Source organism: Oryx dammah, unplaced genomic scaffold (assembly GCF_014754425.2).
Source record: "Oryx dammah isolate SB20612 unplaced genomic scaffold, SCBI_Odam_1.1 HiC_scaffold_23, whole genome shotgun sequence".
Lineage (NCBI taxonomy): Eukaryota > Metazoa > Chordata > Mammalia > Artiodactyla > Bovidae > Oryx > Oryx dammah.
In genome coordinates, this window is record NW_024070207.1 from 114,097,904 (window position 1) to 114,125,216 (window position 27,313).

General features: G+C 42.4%; 1 long non-coding RNA gene across 1 annotated transcript in view; it reads right to left on the reverse strand.

Annotated features, from left to right (window-relative positions):
- Window positions 1-216: 216 nt before the first annotated feature.
- The window catches only part of LOC120881725, a 41,538-nt gene continuing 14,441 nt past the window's right edge, over window positions 217-27,313 (reverse strand). The window contains exons 2-3 of the long non-coding RNA XR_005725326.1: window positions 12,093-12,189; window positions 217-254 (exon numbers count right to left, since the gene is read on the reverse strand). This is a non-coding gene — a long non-coding RNA (uncharacterized LOC120881725). The remainder of the gene's footprint in view (window positions 255-12,092; window positions 12,190-27,313) is intronic.

The following is a 27,313-nucleotide window of genomic DNA, read 5'->3' on the forward strand; positions in this document are numbered from 1 at the left end:
GGAAAATCCCATGGGTGGAGGAGCCTGGAAGGCTGCAGTCCATGGGGTCGCTAAGAGTCGGACACAACTGAGTGACTTCACTTTCACTTTTCACTTTCATGCATTGGAGAAGGAAATGGCAACCCACTCCAGTGTTCTTGCCTGGACAATCTCAGGGACGGGGGAGCCTGGTGGGCTGTGGTCTATGGGGGTCGCACAGAGTCAGACACGACCAAAGCGACTTAGCAGCAGCAGCAGCAGCAGCAGATGTGTTCCTGCAATGAAAACAGTAACTTGTTTTGTTAGGTTAACTCATATTTTTAAGACTTAACAATTCTCCATCAAAAGAACTCTGACAAAGCTCTTATTAAAAGAAGCATTTTTCAAAGAAAATCATCAGCTCTTAATTTGTGTGCTTTTTTAACATGTCATTTCAGATATTAAGTTTTTGTAAAGGGGAGCTTTCCCCACAATACAACCCTAAACCTTTAGGATAGACACCTACCCCCAAACAAAGAGTTACCATTCCTCTTGAACCCCTGACTATTAAAAATGTAGGACAGCCATATTTTGGAGAATCATATTTACACAGGCAACTTTATGTGGTCCAGTAGTTTTCAAAGATCGGACTGAAGCAAAAGATTGAAAAAAACCTAAATGGCTGTGTGTAGAGGTGCCCTGATAGCTCAGTTGGTAAAGAATCCACCTGCAATGCAGGAGACCCCGGTTTGATTCCTGGGTGGGGAAAATCTGCCGGAGAAAGGATAGGCTACCCACTCCAGTATTCTTGGGCTTCCCTGGTGGCTCCGCTGGTCAAGAATCCACCTGCAATGCGGGAGACCTGGGTTTGATCCCTGGGTTGGGAAGATCCCCTGGAGAAGGGAAAGGCTGCCCACTCCAGTATTCTGGCCTGGAGAATTCCATTCCATGGGGTCCCAAAGAGTGAGACATAACTGAGCCACTTTCATATGGGTGCTCTTTACAAAAGCCATGGTATGTAGAATCCTGTGCATCTATAAAAACAGAATAACGCAGCTCTCTATGTACATGTATTGAAAGTCCTCCAAAATATAGTGTAAAGGGGAAAAAGCAAGATACAGATACTGGGTATAGAAGGTTATCCTTTGTGTAAAAGGGATGAGGAAGAAAATAGAAATCTGTATTTGTTTGTATATGTACTTTTTGAATCTGTGGAATAATTCAGAAGCAATTAGAGCTGCAGTGACCTGTGAAAGAAAGTGAATGGGCAGACAGGAAACAGGTTATGAGAGAGACCTTTCACCACATATCATTTTATACATTTCAGTTTTTGAAGCATGTAGCGGTATTACTCTTTTTTAAACTCAGGGTCAGATTGAGTGATCCTAAGCCACATGCATGCATGTGTGCCGAGTCCCTTCAGTCAAGTCCGCATCTTTACGACCTAGCCCACCAGACTCCTCTGTCCATGGGATTCTCCAGGCAAGAATACTGGAGTGGCTTGTCACGCCCTGCTCCAGGGGATCTTTCTGACCCAGGGATCGAACCCACGTCTCCTGCATCTCATGCATTGCAGGCGGATTCTTTACTGCTGAGCCGCCAGAGAAGCCCCCTAAGTCATATATTCTCTACATATTCATTCCCATCTTGGAAGCCTTCTTCCAGCCTCCCATCTGCTCTGCCTGCAAGCAGAGCCTGAGACAGGCATGCAGATGCTCATGACGGAGTGGAGGGCTGCTCTCTGAAAGCCTGTTGTGGGGGAGGGGAGGTACACCAGGGTGGGGAAAGAGCCAGGCAAGGATGTGACGTCAGGTAAGACCCAGAGCATAAACTGCATCACACGTTGTCCCTACTTGAGACTAAAGAGCCCACTTTTGTACCTTGATGTCAGACTCTGGGCCTTGGGGGCAGGGGCAGGGGACTGTAATCTCTCAGGCCATGTGGCTCCTGTTCGGCCAAAGGCAAGTCTCCAGAGATTGCGATAGGCCAGCTGGGAGTAGCCAGCAACCAATATTCCTGGCAGCTGGTGTGTGGGCGCATGGCCTGGGGAGGGGTGAAGATGGGGCACTGGCCACCTCCCCTGCTCCAGGGACTCTCCACCTTCAATGCCCATCAGAGGCCCATGGAGGGCTTCTCAAAACAAACGGCTGACCCCCAGCCCCAGAGTTTCTGATTCAGTAAGTGGGGGAAATGGAGAGAGAAGAGAAGGCCTTGCTATTTCTAGGAAGTTCCCAGGTGATGATTTGCTGCTGGTCCAGAAACCGCGTTTGGAGAACCACTGACCTACAGAATTGTTGCCTGTCCTTTTCCTCCATAGCCAGTCTCAGGACCCTCTGATCTCCCTTTGAATCTTCTGCAAGGTATTTCCTCTCCATTCTCATGGCTGATGTTCCACAGCAGATCCTTATTTTATCAAGACCTAGACTAAGGGTATTTATTCCATAGACAAAAAAGGGCAGGGCCTATTGTGAATTATCTTTACTGGCTACCCTGATTAAAACCACAGAGTAATTATCTCACTCTAGTTGTCCGTTAAGTGTCACAGGGAGGGCTTGCTGCTGCTGCTGCTGCTAAGTCGCTCAGTCGTGTCCGACTCTGTGCGACACCATGGACTGCAGCCCACCAGACTCCTCCATCCATGGGATTTTCCAGGCAAGAGTACTGGAGTGGGGTGCCATCGCCTTCTCCAAGGGAGGGCTTGACATGGGTTCAAACAGTGAAAGAACTGCTCCAGTTCCTTACCAGTGATCCATGTGCTAACTGTTCTTTTCTAGGGAAACATATACAGATCATCAAGTTCAATAGTTTTTGTGGGCTGGTGGCACTGTGGTGCAAAGGAACAGCTCTCAGAACTGGGGTTGAGGGGAAGGTCACTAATCTCCATCCCTTGCATTTTAGAGATGAGGAACCCGAGGCCCTGCTTACAGTCACGTGCCTTAGAGTGGCACACAGCTCCTTGTCCTGGGAGAATCCCAGCTCTGGCATCTAAGATGAGGATCCCAAGTTTGGGCCGTTTACAGCCCAAGAACTTCAGCAGCTGTCAGCTCACCAACTCCAGATCCACCTTCCTGCTTTCCAGGCTCCTCATCCCTAGGAAACAATGTAACTAACACTTAGGGGGACCCTAGTGTGTTTGAGACAAGGTACCAGTCATCATGCATACCACCTCCTTATCTCCCTTACACATCTCACCAAGACCAATGCCAGGACTAGTGTGAGGCAAGAGGAGTATGCAGTCCCAAGGTACAGCCACCCTCTGGGGATGCCCTACTCTTGGCATCCCTGACAAAGTCAAATCCTCTCAAGTGACATTGTGCATGTGATCATGGGAGAAGAGTGCTCCTTAAGAAGTGATGGTGTTGTGCAAAATACTGGTCAATGAGAAGTTACACTTAGGTTCTCAGAATCACGAACTCCTTTGTAAAAAGGGTGTGGTGTCAGCCACCCAGAAAAGCCATCTGTAGCCTCATTTTTATGTCCTCAACTCTGTCCTTAAAGGTCACTTGGGAATGGAGGCCTCTTTTGATATGAGATGTCTCTTTCAAAAGGTAATGGCATCTCTTTCCAATGGGAAGATTTCTTGTTCTTTTGATGGAGTGAATGGCTACCTCCAGGCAGTTCTTTTGTCTATAACTGTGCCATCCAATATGACAGCCATCAGCCACATGTGGCTATTTCGGACTAAATTTAAATCAATTAAACAATACAATTAACAATTCCATTTGCAGTCTCACTAGCCGCAGTGCAAGTCCTCATTAGCCACTTGCGCCCAGTGGCTACAGTATTTGACAGCACAGATAGGAACATTTCCATCGTTGTTGAGAGTTCTGTTGGACAGTGGTGGTATAGTGGCTTTCCCTATCCTTAATTTTTTCAAAACTTTTATTTCTCAGAGTCACCTAGAAAGAAAAAAAGTTTTCCTCCTTAATTATACAGAAACTGTTTTTGCCTTTAGTGTCATCCTTTAGTTTCTCTATGACTTTTAATGCCTGAAATCACTTTAAAAATAAGTTCATCTATGTCAGTCATTCTCAAAGTAGAGCCCAGAGATCCCTGAGGGCCCCCACAACCCTTTCAGGGGGTCTGCAAGATCAAGCTATTTTCATAGTAATAAAATAAGTAAGACATATCTTTTTCATTTTCATTCCTTCCAAATGTACAGTGGAGTTCTCCTGAAGCTACATGACTTGTGATATCACAGAAGCAGATAAGATAATCCATGAATCTTCTATTAAGCCAGGCTTTAAAAGAGATTTGCTAAAAGGTAAAAGCAGCACTACTGGCAAGAACAATAAACTGGGAGTTTGGGATTAATAGATACACATTACTATCCATAAAAATGATAAACACCAAGGGTCTACTATATAGCACAGGAAACTATACTCAATGTCTTGTAATAACCTATAATGGAAAAGAATCTGAAAAAGAATAGATATATATATTTGTGTGTGTGACTGAATCACTTTGCTATACACTTGAAACTAACACAGCATTGTATATCGACTATACGTCAATGTTAAAAAAGATTACATTATATCAGAATAAACAGTACTACTTTCTCACTAAATTTTTTTTTGTTTTGGAAAACAGCTATTTTTATTTCTTTTAGTGTCATGTTAACATGTAATGACTTATTATCATAAATGAGTTGATGAATCATTTTAAGTATGTTTTCATATCTTATCTGGTAAATATTGATAGTTACAGCCTATGTGAACAATAGCTCTTTGGGGGCCTCAATTATGTTTGAGAGTGTAAAAGGGACTACATTTTTATACTGCCAAGCTATGTTATTGCGCATTTTTTCTTTCATCCTGGTTTTTGATACATACCCATCACTAGATAGGACTGGTCCCATCCCAGATTCTCCCATTGTTCCCAGCTTGTTTGCTGCAACATTAAGGAAGCAATCATCTCAAATCCCTTGTAGAATGAAACTGATGTGAACAGGAGAACAAGGGCTCTGTTGTCTCCCGCATAGATGAGTAAAATGAACATCTTCTCAGGAAGTGGAGCAGCAGGCAATGAGAATGTGCTACACAAATGTCTTTCCCACCCACTAGCCCTTTTCTTTCCCAACCCGCCCCTGCCCTCTTAACCTAAGAGAGCTGCTGGAGAAAAATCCAAAGCTTGAGGAAGAAAAAAAAGTCAAACTCAAAGGCCGTGATGCCCAGGGAACACTGGGGTGAACAAGGTTGTCATTCGAATCAGTGGCTGCTAGTGAGATTTGGTATTAAACTATTAAGAAATAAGTTAAAGAGTAGGGAAATATACACCTGTGTATTTTAAGAGTCAATTTTTTAAAAAAGAAATTCTAAAGATGCAGCAGTTTCACATTGTTTAAGCTTTGTGGGATTTTTTGTTGTTGTTGTTTTGCTAAAGCATTGGAAGCATACAGGAGGAAGCCATGTGTAAATATATCTAAACCACTCTGTCCCTGTGAGTGAAAGGAGGCAGGAACAGAGGAGAGGTGAGGGCTCCCTAGAAAAAAAATAACATCTAAACGAATGCTTAAAATGAAGAGCATAACAAAGTTATGAATCTTAATGACATAACAAAGAAACTCAGAGCCTGGACCCTAGGATGCTGATCTGAGGGAAATTGTCCGAAGATTCAATAAAGTTATATTCTTTTCTCCTTGTTTTCCTCTTTCGAGCAGGAGTAAGAAAAAGAATAAAGGAAGTTGGAAGGTGGGAGGGATATCATCCCCAGTAAACAAGGTTCTGTGAACCCTGCCATGCCTCTTCCTCCTCCTCCTTCCTCCTTTCACCCACTTTCACCACCTCAGATAATAACAACAGTAACAAAAGTAACTTCCATGTATTGAGTCCTTGAATGTACCAGGTACTGTTCTAAACACTTTCCATGTGTTTTCATGTGCAACTCAGTCCCACAAGCCTACGAGGTGGGTACTCATGCCAACCCTCGCTTTATAGATGAGGAACCCAAGGCACACAAAGGTACTGTAATGGTCCAAGGGTTTTGCACTTCTAAGTAAAGAATTCTAAGAGGAAAAATTAAAAATTCTAAAAAAAAATAAATCAGTTTTGATTGAATGGATAATGCTTAAAGTTTACAATAAGAAAAATGTGCTGTTTGCACCTAAGATGTTACAGTTCAGTTCAGTCGCTCAGTTGTGTCTGACTCTTTGCGACCCCATGAATTGCAGCACGCCAGGCATCCCTGTCCATCACCAACTCCCAGAGTCTACCCAAACCCATGTCCATCGAGTCGGTGATGCCATCCAGCCATCTCATACTCTGTCGCCCCTTCTCCTCCTGCCCCCAATCCCTCCCAGCATCAGGGTCTTTTCCTCGCATCAGGTGGCCAAAGTATTGGAGTTTCAGCTTCAGCATCAGTCCTTCCAATGAACACCCAGGACTGATCTCCTTTAGGATGGACTGATTGGATCTCCTTGCAGTCCAAGGGACTCTCAGGAGTCTTGTCCAACACCACAGTTCAAAAGCATCAGTTCTTCAGCACTCAACTTTCTTCACAGTCCAACTCTCGCATCCATACATGACCACTGGAAAAACCATAGCCTTGACTAGACAGACCTTTGTTGGCAAAGTAATGTCTCTGCTTTTGAATATGCTATCTAGGTTGGTCATAACTTTCCTTCCAAGGAGTAAACGTCTTTAATTTCATGGTTGCTGTCACCATCTGCAGTGATTTTGGAGCCCAAAATAAAGTCTGACACTGTTTCCACTGTTTCCCCGTCTATTTCCCATGAAGTGATGGGACCAGATGCCATGATCTTCGTTTTCTGAATGTTGAGCTTTAAGCCAACTTTTTCACTCTCCTCTTTCACTTTCATCAACAGGCTTTTTAGTTCCTCTTCACTTTCTGCCATAAGGGTGGTGTCATCTGCATATCTGAGGTTATTGATATTTCTCCCTGCAATCTTGATTCCAGCTTGTGCTTCTTCCAGCCCAATGTTTCTCATGATGTACTTTGCATATAAGTTAAATAAGCAGGGTGACAATATACAGCCTTGACGTACTCCTTTTCCTATTTGGAACCAGTCTGTTGTTCCATGTCCAGTTCTAACTGCTGCTTCCTGACCTGCATATAGGTTTCTCAAGAGGCAGGTCAGGTGGTCTGGTATTCCCATCTCTTTCAGAAAATTACTCTTTAGCATATTTCTAAAAATAATTATTGGAAAATCATTTGCATGTTTATACCATTTAATGTTTTAATAGAAAAGACCTACATAAAAAGGAAAGAGAATGATATTTGTATTTATCTTTACTGTCCACAGTTGAGAATCTAATTGCTGATACTCAGGTGCTTGTTCTGTAAAATGGGGATAAGACACCAGCTTTTTAAAGTTGCTAGAAGGATTTGATGCCAAAAGTACAAACAGATTCTAATGCCTCCTAATACACATTAGGTGATAAGTGGCAACTGCAACAATGGTTCTACCATCCTCTGCCCCAGTTTCTGTACTTTACTTTCTCCTCTGTATTGATTTCATCCCAAGGCAGACAAGGTCACGTCTTGTGGTGACAAGATGGCTGCCAGCAGGTTCTCCTCAGCAACTTCAGCAGGAAACAAGGATGGTAACCAGTGTCAAGATCTATGCAGGGTCTGAGATTTTACCCTCTTTGCAAGCTAACAACTTATCTTGCCACAGTTTCATGGATGCTGGGAGAAGACACAAGACTCCTAGGTCAGAGATAAGGGAAAGTTTGTAACTTATAGCCATAGTAGTTGCTAGAGTACCAACAATTTTTGTGCTGGTTCCCCAGACCCAGTTCTCACAGGGCAATACTAACAGGGCTTGGCGACACCTGTACACAAGGGAATTGTGTCATGGGAGAGGAGCCTTGAGCTTGATGAACCTGAATCTTTTCTAACTGTCTGCACATCCTTGCTTTGGAGGGAGACAGTAGCTCAATCTTCCAAGTAATGAGAATCACTGCTGCTCACCCCAATACCAAGGTCTATTTATTTAATACTCTCTTTGAATTTGCCAAGGTAGCCATCAAGCAAAGCCTGGATGGCCATATATCTGGCAAGGATGTTATAAACGGGGTAGGAGGCTATGATAGATGTGTTTCCCAAAGTATACGGAACCTTTGATTATCTCATTAGATAAACAGGTTTTTGTAAAAAAAAAAAAATCAAACAAAAAACAAATTCCATGACCAAATTTAAGACGTATGCTACAAAGTTGAACAGGTTTCTTTAATGTAGGATTTTTCAGTGCCTTTAAAATAGTGACATGCACTATGAATCTCCACAAGAGAAATAGAGAACTGTAGAATCACCCATACTTCTTTGACCTCAAAAGAAGTAATTTTTTTTCACAGAAAACCTGGTCATAATTCAGTGAAGCACTGTGAAAGATGAACACTAGCAATTCTTACCAAATCAGAGGTTTCATAACTCTGTTACTTTCTCCTCCACTGAAGACCTAATAGAAATGTGACCAGTGATTTTTACATTTTTATATAATCGACAGTGTCTATAGGACTAAAATTTCCTCCATAGATTATGTAATTCTTCAACAAATTATGGAAATTTTAGTTCGACTCCAAATTCTTTTACTGTGACAGAGCGCTTAGGGTTTCAAGATATATAACTAAACGTGTCAAAATTAAACATGATTATTACAGACCAAGAGAGACAAAATAAAGTCAAAACTATCTGAACACTGGCATTTTCTTCTGGCTAAAATACACTTTTTACAGAGTGTGCAGCTATAAAACTAGCATTTATGTCAAGCCAGGATTAGTATTATCATATTGTAGATACACTGAGGTACTTTTAGCAATTTTGAAAGACAGTTTCATATTCCCAACTGTAATAGAGTGCCTGAGAAATCATACCCATCTTGCTAAAACTAGTGTAATTATAAGAGGGAAAACAACTAAATAGCTTTGACACAGCCCTTTGGCTGTCTTGTAATACTGAGACATTAAGTTAATGCAGTCTGCCTCTTTGAAGAAATGTAGACTCTGCCCTTCCATTCTAGTTTGAAACAAAAATTGGTAGCATAAAATTGAGAAGTAAATGAACCAAGAAAGATGTCCATATTTTTTGTGATAGCCTTGCCCTAGAGAATAAATCCCCCACTGAAGAAGTAGTTAGCAGTAGAAAATGAGCAGATCAGAGAGTCTCAGAGGCAAAAAGGACCTTAGACATCATCTGGTATTATGTAGACCAAGTTGTGCCATTTATTTCTTGGAAGTAATAAGTATGGCCACAGAAAAAAGATGCCTCAAGGTGGATAATGTCTTATTCCACTTGCTATTTCATGTTATCTGCCCATGTGAGACTGCGCCAACGATTGCACACACTCTTCCCAGACTTGCAGCTGGGAGTTAGCAAAACCAGGAAGCAGGGACAATGGAGAATCCATGTTGGTGGTGGTGGTAACAGCACTGGCCACGGTGGCAGGCATATCTGGATTCCAGGGGTGGCAGCATCCAGTGCCACTGGTGCAGCGACACAGCTATGCCATTTGCAGGAAGAACGTCACATTGCGGTGTGACTTTTGGCACTTTGGGGGGCATTACCCAATGTCTGAGCTAGAGTTCAGCTGTCCTGAAGATACTTTGTGAGCTACCCAAAATCTTTTCATTAAACCTTTTGCCACTGAAGTCATCCAGTGTTTGGTTTCTTCTTCCAGAGAAAGGGCGTCTGGGAGATAGTTTTTTAGGTGGCCTCATCAAGGTGGGCTAGCCCGAGGTATTTATCCATGGTAGGCATCCCATCTTGATACGAGTCTTCTGATCAGATCTCAGCACAGCCTTGTCTTTCGAGTTTTACAAACATCACCCAATCCTAGGAGTGCCATGATGCATCTCCATACACTGACTTTAGGAGAGAAGCCTAGAAAGGTTTTTGAGACCAAGTCCCAAAAAGAGAGTTATGAATGTCAGGCATGAATTTCAAAAGTTTCAGAGCAGAGGGCTAGTATTGGGTTGGCCAAAAAGTTCTTCTGGGCTTCTCCATAAGATGTTACAGAAAAACTCAAATGAACTTTTTGGCCAACCCAATATGACTACAACTGCACTATTATTAGTTAATGATGTATAGAATTGAGAGGAAGAATCCCAAAAGGTCAGCTGGGAAGCCATCACAACAATACATGTAAAGTACTACCTCTAGAATATCCTTCCCATGCTTGGCTGAACAACTAGACTTCATCCTCCAGTCTCAGCTCAGATGCCAAATCACCTAGGAAGCCATCTCCGAACACCCAGCCATGCCATGTACCTGTTCTCTCTGCTGTCAGACATTCAAGTGCATTCTTCTACCTCAGTTCTTAACACATTATCTTGAAAGTAGCAATTTACTTGATAGTCTCTTCCAAAAACCTTACTGTTTCTGTTTGCATTCTAAACACCTAGAACCTCATGGCATGGCCAGCAAGGACACCCAAATCTTCTTTCCCAAATCTGCTCTAATTCCAAATATTTGCACTTTGGCAAATGACTCCTGGCTCAGGCAAAAAACCTGGGAATCACCGAGGACTGACACCTCTGTTACCATACCACCAACTGCCTCCAGTCTCCTTTCCAATCCACTTCATTACCAAGTCATAGCTGGTCTACATTCAAGACGTACCTGGAAAGAATTCACAGTCCCTAGCAGGCAGAAATATTCAACCACCAAGAAGCCAAGAGAAGGTAGAGAACTTTTTATGCTCTTTGCCATGGCCCTCTGCCCACCTCAGATTCCCACTTCAGCCATGTGGACAGAACCACTTGACCTTCCACATCTCTATGCCTTTTTGCCTCAGGACTATTTCTAAAGCTTTCCCTAAGGCTGTTTCTTCCAGGGCAGTCCAGAAGCACAGTTCGAATAGGAAGATGCTGTTACTGTTCCAGAGAAAACCTGCAACCAGGAGGGAACGAGGGTGGATAAATGCTCCAGCATTAAACACTGGGAAGACATTTCTGAGGTGTATTCTGCTCAATTCCTCAAAAGGTCCCCAAAGGCGTTGAGCACAGTGGCTGACAGAGATAACCAGCTCAATAAGGCCCATGTCATTGGTTCTTGGTGCTTCCTGCAACTATCTCCCAAATAAGCTATCTGTACCCAAGGCTGTTTTCAGGGTCTGCTTTCAAGGGAACCCAAACTAAGACAGTAGTGGACAAATGTTCTTCCTGGCATCTTTTACACAACTAGCATCACCCTAAATATACAGATGGGTTCTATTGGCTGCAATAGAACTTAAACAGAGACTATGGCAAATTCCGGACACTGAAGATGGTTCAGTAAGCTGGAGAAGACAGAGCCAAAAAAAAATGTGTGGCAGCGGATCAGGCTGGAGAGGAAGGCAGAGGTCAGGTCAAGTGACAAGACCTCACAGAGTTTGCTTTAGTAACTGTAAACTCCACCAAGGTCAACCTCCAGAGAGTGCAGCAGGACAGAACAGGACAGGCAGGAAATATACGCGTGTCCATAGTGATCGTTTTCTCCCAAACTACTCAGTATACTTCTTGGCCAAATAGATTAATAAGAGAACCTCAGAGCAGTTGATGTAACTTCAGAGAAAAGTCCCAGAAACAAACAATGGCTAAGGGATGAACACCTTTGGAGTAAAGATACATTATTTAATGTGACGAAAAAGAAAACTTGAAGGACTTGTCTGTGGTCTTATGAGGCAATGACTAAGCTAACAGATAGAAAGGGATGTCATGGGTTCCTTCCACATATTTATGGAGGGGCGAGGAGGAGAGGCTTTAAGTGGGTCTGCTAAACCCAGACGCTCCTATAGGTACCCAGCTGGGAGAGTAGAGGAGAGAAGGACTCAAAATAACCTAGAATTGGTGGATGGTAACTAAGGTGAGTGTGTTACTCACTCAGTCATGTCCAACTTTTTGGATTAGGGCCCGCCAGACTCCTCTGTCAATGGGATTTCCCAGGAAAGAATACTGGAGTGGGTTTTCATTCCCTTCTCCAGGGGATCTTCCTGATCCAGGGATTGAACCAAGGTCTCCCACATTGCAGGCATACTCTTTACCATGTGAGCCACTAGGGAAGACTGGGAACTAAGGAGATCAGTGTAAATCAACACAGATGATTTCTCTGTGCTCTGGGGAGTGGAGAGGCAGTGCTAAAGGACTGAGCAGACTGATATTCAGTGAAATAAAGGCGTGTTGTTTGGGTCCTCTTACCTCCTACAACCCAGCAATAGATGCCTGGACTTCTGACTTTTGATTGCAGTGAGTTGCAGTGCATCATCATTTGGCAAAATCCAGTACCTTCTTTTGCCTGTTTGAAAATAAGCCAAATGTCAATGGTAATCTACTGATCAGAAATGAAATGGGGAAACTAGTAAATGATCGGAAAATAATGGGCAAATAGATAGTGAGGGATAAAAGTCTCTTCCATAAGATGGGCGAGGAATCTGAGAAAGTGGGGGAAATTCTATTTAAAGACATTATTGGTAAAATACTAGTTACATTCTTCCTATTCTCGGAACTAGGGACTTCCCAGATAAACCCACGATGGTATTTTGATCTTACTTGACTCTAATCAAACTGTGGTTATGCCTCCTCTCTGTTATCACAGGCACCACTCTCCCTCCTTACTTCATTCACTGGTTTTCTTTGCAGCACTATTGCGCCACACTTGGAAAATCCCAGTGTACCAGCTGCACCAGCAAGTCAAGCCTTTCTATTTTGCGAAACCTTCACAAAATGCTTTCTATTAAATAGTGTTCACTGGAAATAATACCATTATCATGATCCCTTGAGGAAAAAGACATTAGACATCCTGGTGAAAGTGGCAGTCATCCCCAAGATGCTGTGACAACCCTGTTATCTTCTCTTTGTGATGCTTCACACTTGCACCAGTAACAGTTATTCTCAGCGAGAGCCAGTGCAAGGATTGCTTCAGCAGATCTGCATTTTATGTAGAGTTGTGATTGGTTAGTTCTATCCTTGTATCTCCTCTGACAATAAAAGTTTGACCTTTACTTCAGGAGCAAGTTCATATCTAGTTGATGCTTTGTTTAAGAAGTCTAATTAGGATGATTGCTTTGAAGAGTTGAAGTGAAAAGTATGTCTTTGAACTACATCCACTCCTTTTAAGGTTCAGGTCCTCACTTTTAAAAATCTGAAATCCTCATCCCCCACTTCACCCGAACACCTTCCTCCAGGTGTCACCTGTCAGTGTCGTATGCATTGGCCCTTCCTGGTCTCAGAGGCAGTACTTACAGTCAGTTCCTTGCTGCCAGAAGCAACTTCTACCTCCTGACCACACACTCCCTACCCAAGCGAGACGTTTGTAACTCAGTGTTCAAGTCTGATTTGCCTTCAGAGAAGATCTCTTTGAAGCACCTTAGTTGCAAGCAAAAAAACTCATTTTAGAATTAAACTTCTTCCTAATTTGTTTCTCACCCTCTCCTTCCTCTTGACAATTTTATGGCACTGCACAGGTTTCTGAGAGGTTCCTATAAGTTATTTCACTTGTTCCTCACTATAGTCTGTAAGCAGGTATGGCAGATTTACTTGTGAGGAAACTGAGATATTCAGGGGTCCAGTAAATTGGCCAGGGGCTCCCAGATGGCAGATGATAGAGAAAGGACTCAGTGCCAAAGTTCCTGTTGCCTAACCCAGGGCTCTGACAGTTATTCCCTTCATTCCTTGGCTGTGATCTTTCATAAAGAACCACCCTTGTGGCTCTTGATCATTTGCATGAACTTTCTTGGGACTGCTGTCTTTGAGATTGATGTCCCTTTCTTTCCACCTGCCTCGTCTCTGACCACCCTTTACAAGTAGTGTACAGCAGATGGAATCAGAGCCTTACCTCTGTATAGGTAGCTAATGCCCTTCTCCAAGCCACACACCCAGAAACAGCCCTCCACCCATGGCTGATGGAAGTGCGTACATAAATTCTCAGCTCCTTTACCTCACTGGTAGAATAGGAAGCATATTCTACATTTTGTCGCATTGTTTCTCAGTTCAGTTCAGTTCAGTTCAGTCGCTCAGTAGTGTCCAACTCTTTGCGACTCCATGAACCGCAGCGTGCGCCAGGCCTCCCTGTCCATCACCAACTCCCAGAGTCCACCCAAACCCATGTCCATTGAGTCAGTGATGCCATCCAACCATCTCATCCTCTGTTGTCCCCTTCTCCTCCTGCCCTCAATCTTTCCCAGCATCAGGGTCTTTTCAAATAAGTCAGTTCTTCACATCAGGTGGCGAAAGTATTGGAGTTTCAGCTTCAGCATCAGTCCTTCCAATGAACACCCAGGACTGCTCTCCTTTCAGATGGACTCTTTGCAGTCCAAGGGACTCTCCGGAGTCTTCTCCAACACCACAGTTCAAAACCATCAATTTTTCAGCACTCAGCTTGTTTCTCAGGTGCTTTGATTAGTATGCCACTCAGTAATACTCCTTCTACTGGCTTCTTTTCCTTCACTGTCTCACTTAGTACTTCCACACCAGTCGTTCCTGGGACCACCTACCACACAAATTAGTTGTACTCAAATTCTGTCTCAGAGTCTGCTTCTGAGAGAACCCAAACTAAGAAATGCATGCCCCCTCATCCCAACCTGCCTTCCTGGCTGGGATTTCCAGCCTTTGGTATGAAGGAGGAGTTCTGCTCAAAAAATTCCCTTGGCCTTAAGGAACTACTTCTGCTTTAACTACCAACTTCCAGATTGGTCCTAAGTCTGACCATTCTCACGCCTTCCTCACAGCTTGTGTATAGGTGTTCTAAACACATCTCCTCTCCTTGCACCTTCATACCTCCACCTCCAATACCATAGCCCCATCAATTCTTGGTGTTCAGCTGGATGGATGGATGGTATGGCACGAATCGATGAGGGTATATTCTAGAGGGAACAGCAGGAACAGAAGACAGAATGCATGTGTGGGTGTGGAACTAACAGGAGTTTCTATATGTCTGGAGAGTTCTGTATGTCTAAGGAGGAAGGAGAAGAGAAAGCTGGTGACAACCACTGGGGGAGCAGAGATTATATCCAGAAGAACTGAGCATGCTCTGTGAAGTTTACATTTTATCCTGAGGTCAGCCAGTCAGCTCTCAAAGATTTCAAGCAAGAGAGTGCTAAGTTTAGATTCAAATTAAGAAAAGTTATGGGGATTCCCCTGTGGTCCAGTGGTGGTCCAATTTCACTGCCCAGGACACGGGTCAAGGAACTAAGATCCCACAATCCGAGAGGTGCAGCCAATTTAAGAAAAAAAAATTAACCCAAAGGTTCTGTGGAGGGTAGTTTGGAGTATACTATTATCTAAAATCAGATGATGGATGTGAAAGCACAGGGTAAACTGGGAAGATGATTCCAGGTGCAATATTTGGAGTCCTGAGGTAAATTACCCTGGGAGTCCTCATTTATATGGCATAGTGCCTGCCTCTAATTCACTCCTCCAGCCCAAATCTGGGACTGCCAGTGGCAGGAGGCAGCAGTGGAGGTATTCCATCAAGGTTGATTCAGCATCTGCAGGAGCCTGACGGGTGACAACCCATGGGGTAGCAAACAGTCGGACACGACTGAGTGTGCACAATCTTCCAGGCATTGGGATTGTGTTGGGGTCACTTAATGCCTGACCCTATCCTTAGTTGATTTCACTGTGCAACTTGTAGAACCGGCAGCCTCTGGACCTGCCCACTTGTCCCTCCACAGGCCTAATTGCAAGATTCTGTAGTAGCTTCAAGTAGTAGTTTCAAGGCTCCACTGTAGTTTCAAGGCTCTGATTACACTGCACCCAGTATGGAAACTGATGGGAGACTAAGAGGGAGCAGAAGCTGAGGCCAGTACCGGGTGGGGAGAATATACATGTTTCTCAATAAATTGTTGGAAAGTGGACATATACAAATAATTTCGGCATGCTTGTTACATTAACAACACTTGAGGATTTTGCATTTAAAAATGAAATGTTTTCTGTGCTTTTGAGTCTCCTTTTCTGCTAAAAGAAAACATAATGCAGCTGAACCTAAATGAGATATATTTAAAAATTCAGTGACATTTTAGCAACAGTGTGAATAAAAACTAAATGGTGCTTTGCCTTGAATGAAACAAGAGCATTTGCTAACTTTGATAATATAAAAAAACAAGTTATTTTTTCCTTGTATAATATTAATTCCCTAAATAAACACTATGGTTTTGCATTATAATATTCTGCATAATAGCTACTTTATAGCTAATATTAATCCTCTAAATATGATAGCACGCAATAGATTTGCGTTTCAATATTTTTGGTAATGGTTGGTTTATGTCAGAGGGAATAAAGGTTCTTATTTGATATAATCTCTGCATTATCTTTTCACATACTATTTTTGATTAAATGTTCCCTTCCAATATCAGAACTGACCTTTTACAGAAATCTCTACACCAGAGCAGAAATTGATCTCATAAGGCAAAGGGATATTAAATAACAGAGCTTGGCAAGGATGTATAATATTATCGTATCCTGGTCTAGCATTTTGCTGCTTGTTCATGCTGCTGCCTTCTTAAACTTACAATTAATATCCATAAGTAAGCTCATTAAGGCCACTAAGAGGAAACACAAATCAGAATCAGCGAGGGTGATGAAAACCAAGCCATATATCGATAATCGTCTTGGCACACTACTCAAAAATCATGTCCAAGAAAAAAATGTTTAAAAATAAACAAGAGAGAGCTTCTTTTTTAAAAAAAAAAAAAAAGTTCATTTATTTATTTGGCTGCACCAGGTCTTATTTGCAGCATGTGAACTCTTAGTTGCAGCATGTGGGATCTAGTTCCCAACCAAGGATTGAACCCTGGCCCCCTGCATTGGGACCATGGAATCTTAGCTACTGGACCAATACAGAAGTCCCCAGAGAGCCTCTAACTTAATCTTTGCTTTTGCATTCTAGATTCCCCCTCTGATCCTCTCCCAAAAATGGGTTCGCTTTCAAAATAATGTAGAAATGGAGAATGGACTTGCACTGGGTGTATCTGCATTTTTCTCCTGTGTCAATCTTTGCAAGCCTTCATTTCCGGTGTGCTTCTCCAGGCTTTAGAATGTTTACATGGCCCATTCCATTTTTTTTGCTCTAGGGCAGTAGAAAGGGAGCATGGCTAATTTTAGAAGGAATAAGAAGACAGTTGTGCAAGATGTAGAAAATGAGAATATTTATAACTTTTCTGAAGAAAAAAATCTGAAAAACCAAATTTAGATCTTGTAAAATTTTTTAGCTAAAAAGCCTTAATATTTTCCATAACCTCCAGTGCTACAAAGAGGAAAGGACTGCCTTGACAAAAAAAGTTCTCTCTTTTTAAAGATAGTAATGGGGGGAAAGGAGCTATAGATTGTATAATAAATATACAATTAACCTTTGAATACATGGGTTTATTCAGCACGAGCCCACTTATACATGGATTTTTAAAATAAATATACTAGATTGAGATGAGTTGATGATGTCAGCCAAGTTTTCCTCACTACTGACTCATTATGTGAGCAGGGAATCTCTACCACACTTGTCTTTCCACCTTGATCATGGGAATTAAGCCTTGTGTTGGCCATATATGTAACAGTGATGCTTGATTTTCCAAATGAGCCCAGTCATCTTTGAATCCTCCAATGACTGAAGTCAGAAGGTCTGTCAAGTCTTACTCTGAATTCCTTTCCCACAATCCATCTTATATTTTACAGTGCTTTCTACAACCTGGTAACTAACACATAATGTTCTTAAATAAGAGACATTTCCAGGTCAATTTACAGGTTTCTAAGCATTTTTGACCTACTGATAGGCTCCAGGTTCTGAAGGGTGATGTGGAAACTTTCTCCTCCACCCACCGACCAGAGGTACCAGCATCCTCTGGGAGGTCATTAGAAATGCAGAGTTTGGGGCCCTTCCTCAGATCTAATGAATCCGAATTTGCATTTTGACAAGATCCGCAGGAGAGTCCCATGCACACTACTGTCTGAGAAGCTCTGATATAAATGACTGAGGAAAACTAGTTCCCACACAGGCACCAATGTGATGGGACCTTTCTGGAGGAAATTCAGGGAGGAGGGGGATACTCAGAAAGAGGCCCCCAAATCTACCCATTTGCAGACACATATCTTAAATAGAGGTCATAGCATTTCACACCACAATCAGAGATAAGTTTTAAGAAAGGATAGCTCCTGGGAGAATACTGACTACATCCTCATACATACCTGCTTGTCCTGACTCCACAGCTCTGGTTTTTCCCACCACCTTGGCATTTCTGCCCAAGGAAAGTGAGAAAGACCTGTGCTGAGCAGATAGGGACCAATTACAATGCCTGAGCATTAGGTTCCAGGGGTTGGGCCTGAGGTGGCACTCACACCCCACTCATATCCCAATACCTTTTAAATCATATGCCCCCAAACAGCGACCTAGTGCACAAAAAATAAAATACTACTTCCTGAAGCCAGAATTTTTATTCCTGAAATCTATCCTCCAACATCTACACACATTGTCAACACGATGGAGGTTGCTTGCTGAGAGGCCAGCCTCTGAGTTTGTGTGCCAGCCCATCACTTACTGTGTGGCCTTAGACAAATGATTTCATGGCTCTGAGCCTCACTTTCCACATCTGTACACCCAGCCATAATAATAGCTCCCATCTCCTGGAGTAATTGTGAGGGCTCAATAGGTTAATACAAATAAAACATTTTTAGCACCGCCTAACACAGAGTAAAAACTCAGTAAGCAACAGCTACTGTTACTATCATCATTATTATAATTGCTATTATTATTACTGTTATTACTGGAGATCCACTTCTGACTGAACATGAATGAGCTCTCTCTGAGTAGAGTTGTTCAATCAGTTCCATAGGCACACCATCCCCAGCTGTTTTTCATCCAGTTCATAATTCTCAAGGAAATGAATTTTTGTAAATTACTGTGACAAACAGGACTAAAATCTCATCGTGGAGTCTCATCAGTGGAACACAGCCCTAATCTGCCAGAGCACTAATGATTGGAGCTTGAGTTAGTGACTCAGGATTGTTTGCTGGCCAATCCCTCTTCCCTGCCTAAGGACCCATAAGCCACTCAATTTAATCATTCATTCTAGACTTCTGAGCAAACTCAGTTTCCAGTCTGAGGTGGGAACTCTGGAGAAATTCAGACATCTTCCCCTTTTCCAGTCTTTGAGCTCTCCTCTTGCCTACAATTCCTCGGAATGACCAGCCACAGCTCAGCAATTTCATCTGCATTTGTCTGATTTCTCTCAGATTGTCATTTTTCTGTGTCAGAAGACATCAATCCATTTATAGCAGCTTGTGGCTCTCTGCTGATCCTCTCACTTATCTCTGCCTTCAATTCCCCTTAACCAGACATGTTCTGACCTTTCTGAATTCTCTCTACTGCCCACTGACACGACCCCATCAGACCCAAGCAGTCAAGCTAATCCCATTTTATTCCTTGTGAGCCAGGATAAATTGAAAAATCTACCCCCAAAAGAGTTAGCTTTGATTCATCTGGGGTTGAAATAGTCATGATAATAGTTTTACAGCCTTGTGTTTGTTCTTTTATAAATCAGGGAATGTTGGATGGGACTTTGAACCTAAAGTTGAGGACAGAGAAGTAATAAGTAGCTCCACATCCTAAAGATGAGAAAATGTTGGGAGTTTGGAGATTTGTGTGAGGCATGGAAACTGGAGCCTGCTTCTAGCCTGGAGGTGTAGAACAGGTGGATCAAGGTGGATGCTGAACAGCCCACCCTAGAAGGCTGGTGAAGAAGGTTGGCAGTGGCTGTGCTTGAATGGCATAGGCTGGCAAGACAAGAATGAGTACATTTCCTGAAGGCCAAGGAGACACTGAAGAAGAAGGTATCTGGACTTAAGCAATGGTACCTCATCCCACTCAAGAGGGCTGCCTGCTAGACCAAGGGACCCTCAGTAGTGAAAGGCTTGGGGCAAGCACCCAATGATGGTAGCTGATGGAGAGGGAGGAAAAAGAGGCTGAGACAGACCTCAACAATCAGAGACCTATATCTTAGGGAGGCCCTCCAGGGTCTTCTAAAAGAGTACATGTACCCCCATGGATCATTTGGGCATGTTAAAATGCCAGTTCTCATGCCATGAGTCTGGGGTGGAACTCTGCATTTCCAACAAGATCCCAGGTGATCCAGATTCTGTTGGTCCATGAACTAACTTGGAATACCCAAGCCCTAAATCACCAGTTCTCAAACTCTGGTCTTGGGATCCTTTTGCAACCTTAAAGATTATTGAGGTCCCAAGGAAATTTTATGTGCCTTATAATGATTGATATTGACTGAATTCAAGCTTAAAACTGAGAAATTTTAATATTTATTGAACATTTCATTAAAAAATACATTAAAACCCATTATAAGTTATCATAAAGAACATATCTTTATGAAAAGATAACTATATTTTCCAAGGGAAAAGTAAATAGTGAATGGCACTGCTTTACACTTTTGCAAATCTCTAACTTAGAAACAGCTGGATTCTCACACATCTGCATCTGCATTCTGTCTGTCACCTCACGCAGATAGGTAGTTGGAAAAGAAAGGAATGTTTTAATGGCCTTTTCAGGTAATTATAAGTACTCTTCTTTGATATCACACTAAAAGTTTATAAGATATTTTCTTAAAGATCAGTTAGAATGTGAAATCTGAAACCACAACAATGAACTTTTCATACTCTGTTAAATTAAAATCCATCTATGTAGCACTTTGAATGGACCCACACATGATTTTGTAACATCATGTATCGGTACTTTGAATATATTGGCTCACTGAACCATGCAGATGTTCCCAATGTTTACATATTTCATTATATAATTTCAAAAAGTCACATTTGTTAATATTACCAGTGATCTCACCATCAGCTCACCAGAAATTTAAGAACTAGGAAGCATTCATGCTCAAAATGGTGGATACAAGTTTTACAAAATTTTGATTTTTGCTTGAAACCTAAAATTTTATCATCGACAACAAACAGTATCTGTTATTTTTCTTGAAGTGGCAGGTTTCCTTCAATTGTTTACAGGAAAATGACTGCCAAATACCTGAGTCTAACAACCAGAGCTTGTCTGTTAGGAGTTTTTCCCAGTCAAAATTATTTTCCAGGAAGATAAGTGTCTAGTTCAGTTCACAACTCAACCCACCATACACATAATTTTTCTCAAGATAACCGTCATGCCTCAGTATACAGCCAAAATGCTTTCTGCACACTTCCCATTTTATCACACAGAGTATTAAAAAGACATGTACTCAAAGGTCAGTATTTAACACAAATAATGATTTTTACTGCTTCATCAAGGACATTCTTAATTGCAACTGGATTCTGTTTCATTTTGTTATCAAGAGTGACAGCAATGAAGGACACCATGACTACTAGTAGAGCTTAGTGTCACTGCTTTGATTTGGGCGAAGGGACAGTCAATCTTAGCTCCAACTGCTTTTGCACTATCATTGCAAATGCCAGCACAGCGAAAAAGACAAATAACATCTCAGTGTTAGTAAGCAAATAGTTTTGATCTCGCAGACCAAAGAAAGGGTCTCTGAGAACCACCACCCTAAGGAACTCACCATGTGCCCCCTAAGAAAGTCAGCATTTGGAAAGCTGCCAACAGAGGGTACTGAGGCCTGGTGGTGTGCACCCCGAAAGCCACAACAACTGAGAGAGTAACAATAGCATCCCAATAAGTAAAGATATATTTTGCATTATGTGAAGGATATATTTTAGAGCTGGATCAGACCATTTCAACACAGCTCAAACTTAGGCTTGGGCAAGGAGAGGAAATGAGAGATTGAGATCAAAGTTGAGATTGAAATTTTAAGCTGGACTGGACTTCTCATAATTAAAAGTGACCAGAAAGTTATGGAATCTGCCCAAGATGTTATTAAGAAAATGGGAAGGGTAATAAGACAGAGCACAGTGGGAAACAGAGATTAAAGCGAATAAAACACTTTCATGTCTCTATCCCCACTGAGTTGAAACTCTTCATTAGAAAGTTATGTCTAGTCCCCCTTCCATTTATAACACATACATATTTGAGTTAATTGAAAAGCTCCCTATGTGACATGCCATATTCCTTTTTTCCCTTGTTAACATCATATCATTCATCTATTCAACAAAATTCGACTGAATGCCTACTGTGTCAGGCACTGTTCAAAAGGCTTGGGAAACACCAATGAAAAAAACAGATGGATATTGTTGGTAGAGCTTACATTTGTAACTGTTACTTTTTAAAGTTTTTGTCCGGTTAGCCATGGAGGCTCAATTGCAAAGCATGCTGGAATTTTGGAGCCACATAGCAGGGTTCAGTAGAGCTTGGCAAAACATTCTGAGTAGTCCATAAAGCCAGGCCCAAGGAACATGGTCAGTAATCTATATCACAGTGTTCCAAGGCCTGCTGGCTCCATCAGTCAAGGTTATCTGATAATCTGGTGGGCAGATGCCCAAGAGCAAAAGGCTCTGGGCAAGATTCAGAAGAGTGACAGCATCTTGATTTCAGTGGGATGGAAGAGGAATCTAATCCCAGCCAGTATCTGGAGGCACAACGGACAGGGGCAACTCTTTTGAGGAGGGGGACCTGGTGAGGGGTTAGCCAGGGAAGGGTCTTTGTCAAATGAACTGGTCTTCTCCTGGGAACTTGAGTAGTAGGAACAGAAACCAGCTTACAGGCTGGAAAGGACACTCTGGACCGGATTCAGAACAAAGAGCAGTTCAGGGGGTATGTGGTTGCCTCCTACTGAGCTCTTTAATGGGTGTGTTCCACATCCAGTGAAAGACCATTAAAGGTGCCACACTCTGAAAAGACATATGATATCAAACAAAAACAACTCTAAACAAGAAAATAAGTACAAGGAAGTCCAACAAAGTTCTACTTTTGCTCATGATGTCATCTTCAAAGTAGTCTCAGTATCCAATCCCTTCAAATGGGCATTTGTGTGGGGAAGTGCGGGGTTCCTGCACTGCAGCATATGTGTGCCATGCTGTCTCAGGGCTCATCTGTACTGCTCTGTCCCCAGCCCAACAGGGGCCATAAAGGACATATGATAGGAAACTTCAGAGTGAACCACTAGCATTCATGTGATCAAGCCTGAGCAGGCCCTTTTTAAAAACAATTTTATTGGAGTATAGATGATCTATAATGTATTAGCCTCAGGTATATGGCAAAGTAAATCAATTATACACATACATGTGTCTACCCACTTAGAGTCTTTGCCCATACAGATCATTACAGACTATTGAGTAGAGCTCTGGGTGCTATACAGCAGGTTTTTATTAGTTATCTATTCTATATATGGTACTGGGCATATGTCAATCTCAGTCTCCCAATGTATCTTCCCTCCCCCAACTTATCCCCTGGTAACCATAAGCCTGTCTTCCACATCCACAACTCTACTTCTGCTTTTTAGAGGAGTCAAGGTGTTTGAACACCAACTTCCCTCAGTCATTGATTGAAGCTGCATCTGGCTGGTATGAATTCCCTGATACTTCTGGCCTCCAAAATCATAGCCTTCTGGTAAAAAGATGAAGGTGCTAGGAAATGGCAATCAGGTTGAATGCTCTGAAATTGTAAGGGTTGAGGAAATATAGGCAGGGACCCACTATCATTTGCTACACCAGCTAAATCAACCTGCCTGTGTGTGGGACTAGAATCTACATTTTGAACAAGTTCCTCAACTTATACAAGTAGTACAAGTGAGATTGAATTTCTAATTTCCTAATGACTCCTGTAAAGAAAAAGATACTTCTACTCTGTCATCCCTCCCCACTAGAAAAAAAAATCCAGTTTTAGTAAGCCCTCCTTTTCTTCTAACAAAAGCATAGAACTTGAGTCTACCACTCACTCCCTAGGCTGACTTTCCATTTTGTACCAGGGGAGCTATTTTAGACAAACTCTGTGAACTTAAATAGGGAAAGTGATTCATTGGCATGTAAGGTCCGTTTCATGTTGATGTCAGGATGGAGAAATCAGATGGTGCTAAATGTTCTCTCAGGTCAATATTTGATGACTTCATAGCTTTCACCAGCGTTTTTAATGGTTCAACATTTAGCACTCAAATCTAGGAGCTCTTTGTCAGCTCTTTGTGTGGGGGGAGGCAGCAGGGGGAGATGCTGTTGAAAGGGTTTTTCAAAAGGTTAGTTAATGCACTAGGGCATGGATTTCGTTACATGATCGCATAACACTGAGTGGCAGAACATATAGTGGGCAATCTAAAAATAATTACTGCTCAGATGTCGATTAACCAAGGGTTGGCCATGAGCCGGACTTTTGGAAATGTGAAGCTGGAGTCTGAGAGAGCAGGTTCCTGGGACCCCCATAAGGCTACAGGTTGAGAGCAACTTGTCTTTGCTACAGTCAGGAGCCACCTTATGAATATATATTAAGCATCAATCTAGATTATCTGCCGTGGGTGTCTTGCTCTTTCTGTAGTTTTACCCTACCTATGAAAGCATGGCAATTGACTGGATACCAAGGGAAGACAGAGAAACTAGCCCAGAGTGCAGCTGAAGGTTCTCCTATGAAAACACTCAGGAGAGGCAGGGAAGTGAATTCAGGTAACTGAGACCGACATTCTGAACTTCCACCCTCTGCCAAAGCACTGATTGTGTTCTCACGTCTTTGTCTCTTTCCTCGTCTGTCTCTCCTCCCTGCTGCACCCCCACTGACGGTTCCTTGAAGGCAGAGCTAAGCCCTGTTCATTCTTGGTAGGTTCCAGCATTTTTTGTCAATGGTTGTTCAGCAGTTGTGATTTTGATACTTTTGTAAGAAGGAGGTGAGCTCATGTCCTCTACTCTGCCATCTTGAGCTAATCCAAGCCCTGTTCATTCCCGAATCTTCTCTACCTAGTATCCAGTAAGCTCACGGTGTATTTTGGTTGAGTAAATAAATGAGTAATGATTATTTTTCAAAAGAGACTTGTAATGCCAGAAAATAAGGAAGTGCTGAAAGAAAGAAAGAGGAGGAAAGGAGGGAGGGGGGAAGAAAGGAAGAAAGAAAATACAAGAGCCAACTGAAAGACTTCTCAGTAGTCAAAGTAGGAACATTTGGACTAACAAAATAAAGAAAGTAGTCAGTTCATTTCAGTCGCTCAGTCGTGTTCGACTCTTTGTATCCCCATGGATTGCAGCACACCAGGTCTCCCTGTCCATCACCAACTCCCGGAATTTACTCAAACTCATGTCCATCAAGTCGGTGATGCCATCCAGCCATCTCATCCTCTTTTGTCACCTTCTCCTCCTGCCCTCAATCCCTCCCAGCATCAGAGTCTTTTCCAATGAGTCAACTCTTTGCATCAGGTGGCCAAAGTATTGGAGTTTCAGCTTTAGCATCATTCCTTCCATAGAACACCAGGACCAATCTCTCTTTAGAATGGACTGGTTGGATCTCCTTGCAGTCCAAGGGACTCTCGGGAGTCTTCTCCAACACCACAGTTCAAAAGCATCAATTCTTCAGCACTTAGCTTTCTTCACAGTCCAATTCTCACATCCATACATGACTACTGGAAAAACCATAGCCTTGACTAGACAGATCTTTGTTGACAAAGTAATATCTCTGCTTTTTAATATGTTGTCTAGGTTGGTCATAACTTTCCTTCAAAGGAGTAAGCATCTTTTAATTTCATGGCTGCAATCACCATCTACAGTGATTTTGGAGCCCCCCAAAATAAAGTCTGACACTGTTTCCACTGTTTCCCCATCTATTTGCCATGAAGTGATGGGACCAGATGCCATGATCTTAGTTTTCTGAATGTAGAGCTTTAAGCCATCTTTAAGATCATCAACAAAGCAAGAGAGTTCCAGAAAAACATCTACTTCTGCTTTATTGACTATGTCAGAGCCTTTGACTGTGTGGATCACAATAAACTGTGGAAAATTCTGAAACAGATGGGAATACCAGACCACCTGATCTGCCTCTTGAGAAACCTATATGCAGATCAGGAAGCAACAGTTAGAACTGGACATGGAACAACAGACTGGTTCCAAATAAGAAAAGGAGTACATCAAAGCTGTATATTGTCACCCTGCTTATTTAACTTATATGCAGAGTACATCATGAGAAACGCTGGGCTGGAAGAAGCACAAGCTGGAATCAAGATTGCCGGGAGAAATATCAATAACCTCAGATATGCAGATGACACCACCCTTATGGCAGAAAGTGAAGAGGACCTAAAAAGCCTCTTGATGAAAGTGAAACAGGAGAGTGAAAAAGTTGGCTTAAAGCTCAACATTCAGAAAACGAAGATCATGGCATTTGGTTGCATCACTTCATGGGAAATAGATGGGGAAACAGTGGAAACAGTGTCAGACTTTATTTTGGGGGGCTCCAAAATCACTGTAGATGGTGATTGCAGCCATGAAATTAAAAGACGTTTACTCCTTGGAAGGAAAGTTATGACCAACCTAGATAGCATATTCAAAAGCAGAGATATTACTTTGCCAACAAATGTCTGTCTAGTCAAGGCTATGGTTTTTCCAGTGATCATGTATGGATGTGAGAGTTGGACTGTGAAGAAAGCTGAGCACTGAAGAATTGATGCTTTTGAACTGCGGTGTTGGAGAAAACTCTTGAGAGTCCGTTGGACTGCAAGGAGATCCAACCAGTCCATTCTGAAGGAGATCAGTCCTGGGTGTTCATTGGAAGGAATGATGCTAAAGCTGAAACTCCAATACTTTGGCCACCTGATGCAAAGAGTTGACTCATTGGAAAAGACTCTGATGCTGGGAGGGATTGGGGGCAGGAGGAGAAGCAGACGATAGAGGATGAGATGGCTGAATGGCATCACCGACTCAATGGACATGAGTCTGAGTGAACTCTGGGAGTTGGTGATGGACAGGGAGGCCTGGTGTGCTGTAGTTCATGGTGTTGCGAAGAGTCAGACACGACTGAGCGACTGAACTGAACTGAACCCATGATATGATGTGATGAAAACACTTTACCTTCATGATCTTACTCCCCCAAACCCATCACCCCAGTTCAACCAGGAGAAAAAAATCAGACAAATCTCAATAGTGGAGCATGCTGAATAGTACCTGACCAGCCCCCCTCAAAACTGTCAGGGCCATCAAAAACTAGGAAACTGAGAAATTGTCACAGCCAAGAGGAACCTTAAAAGACATGACAACTAGACACGAGCCTGAGGAAAGGACATGAGAGAAAAACTAAGGACATCTGAATAGACTATGGGCTTTCTGGTAATAATGTATCAATTTGAGCTCATGAATTGTAACACATGTATCTTGCTAACAAGTTAGTTTGGGAGGAAATTGTATGTGAGGTAGTAGGAAAGGTGAGGAATGTGGGACCTCCCTGTAGGATCTGATCTATTTTTCTGTAAATATAAAACTGTTCTAAAAATCAAAGTATTTTTTAAAAAGAGAGAAAGAAGGTGAGAAGGAAGGGAGGAAGGGAAAGAGTGGAAGAGAAAGAAGACAGAGGGTTTAGATTCTGTGCT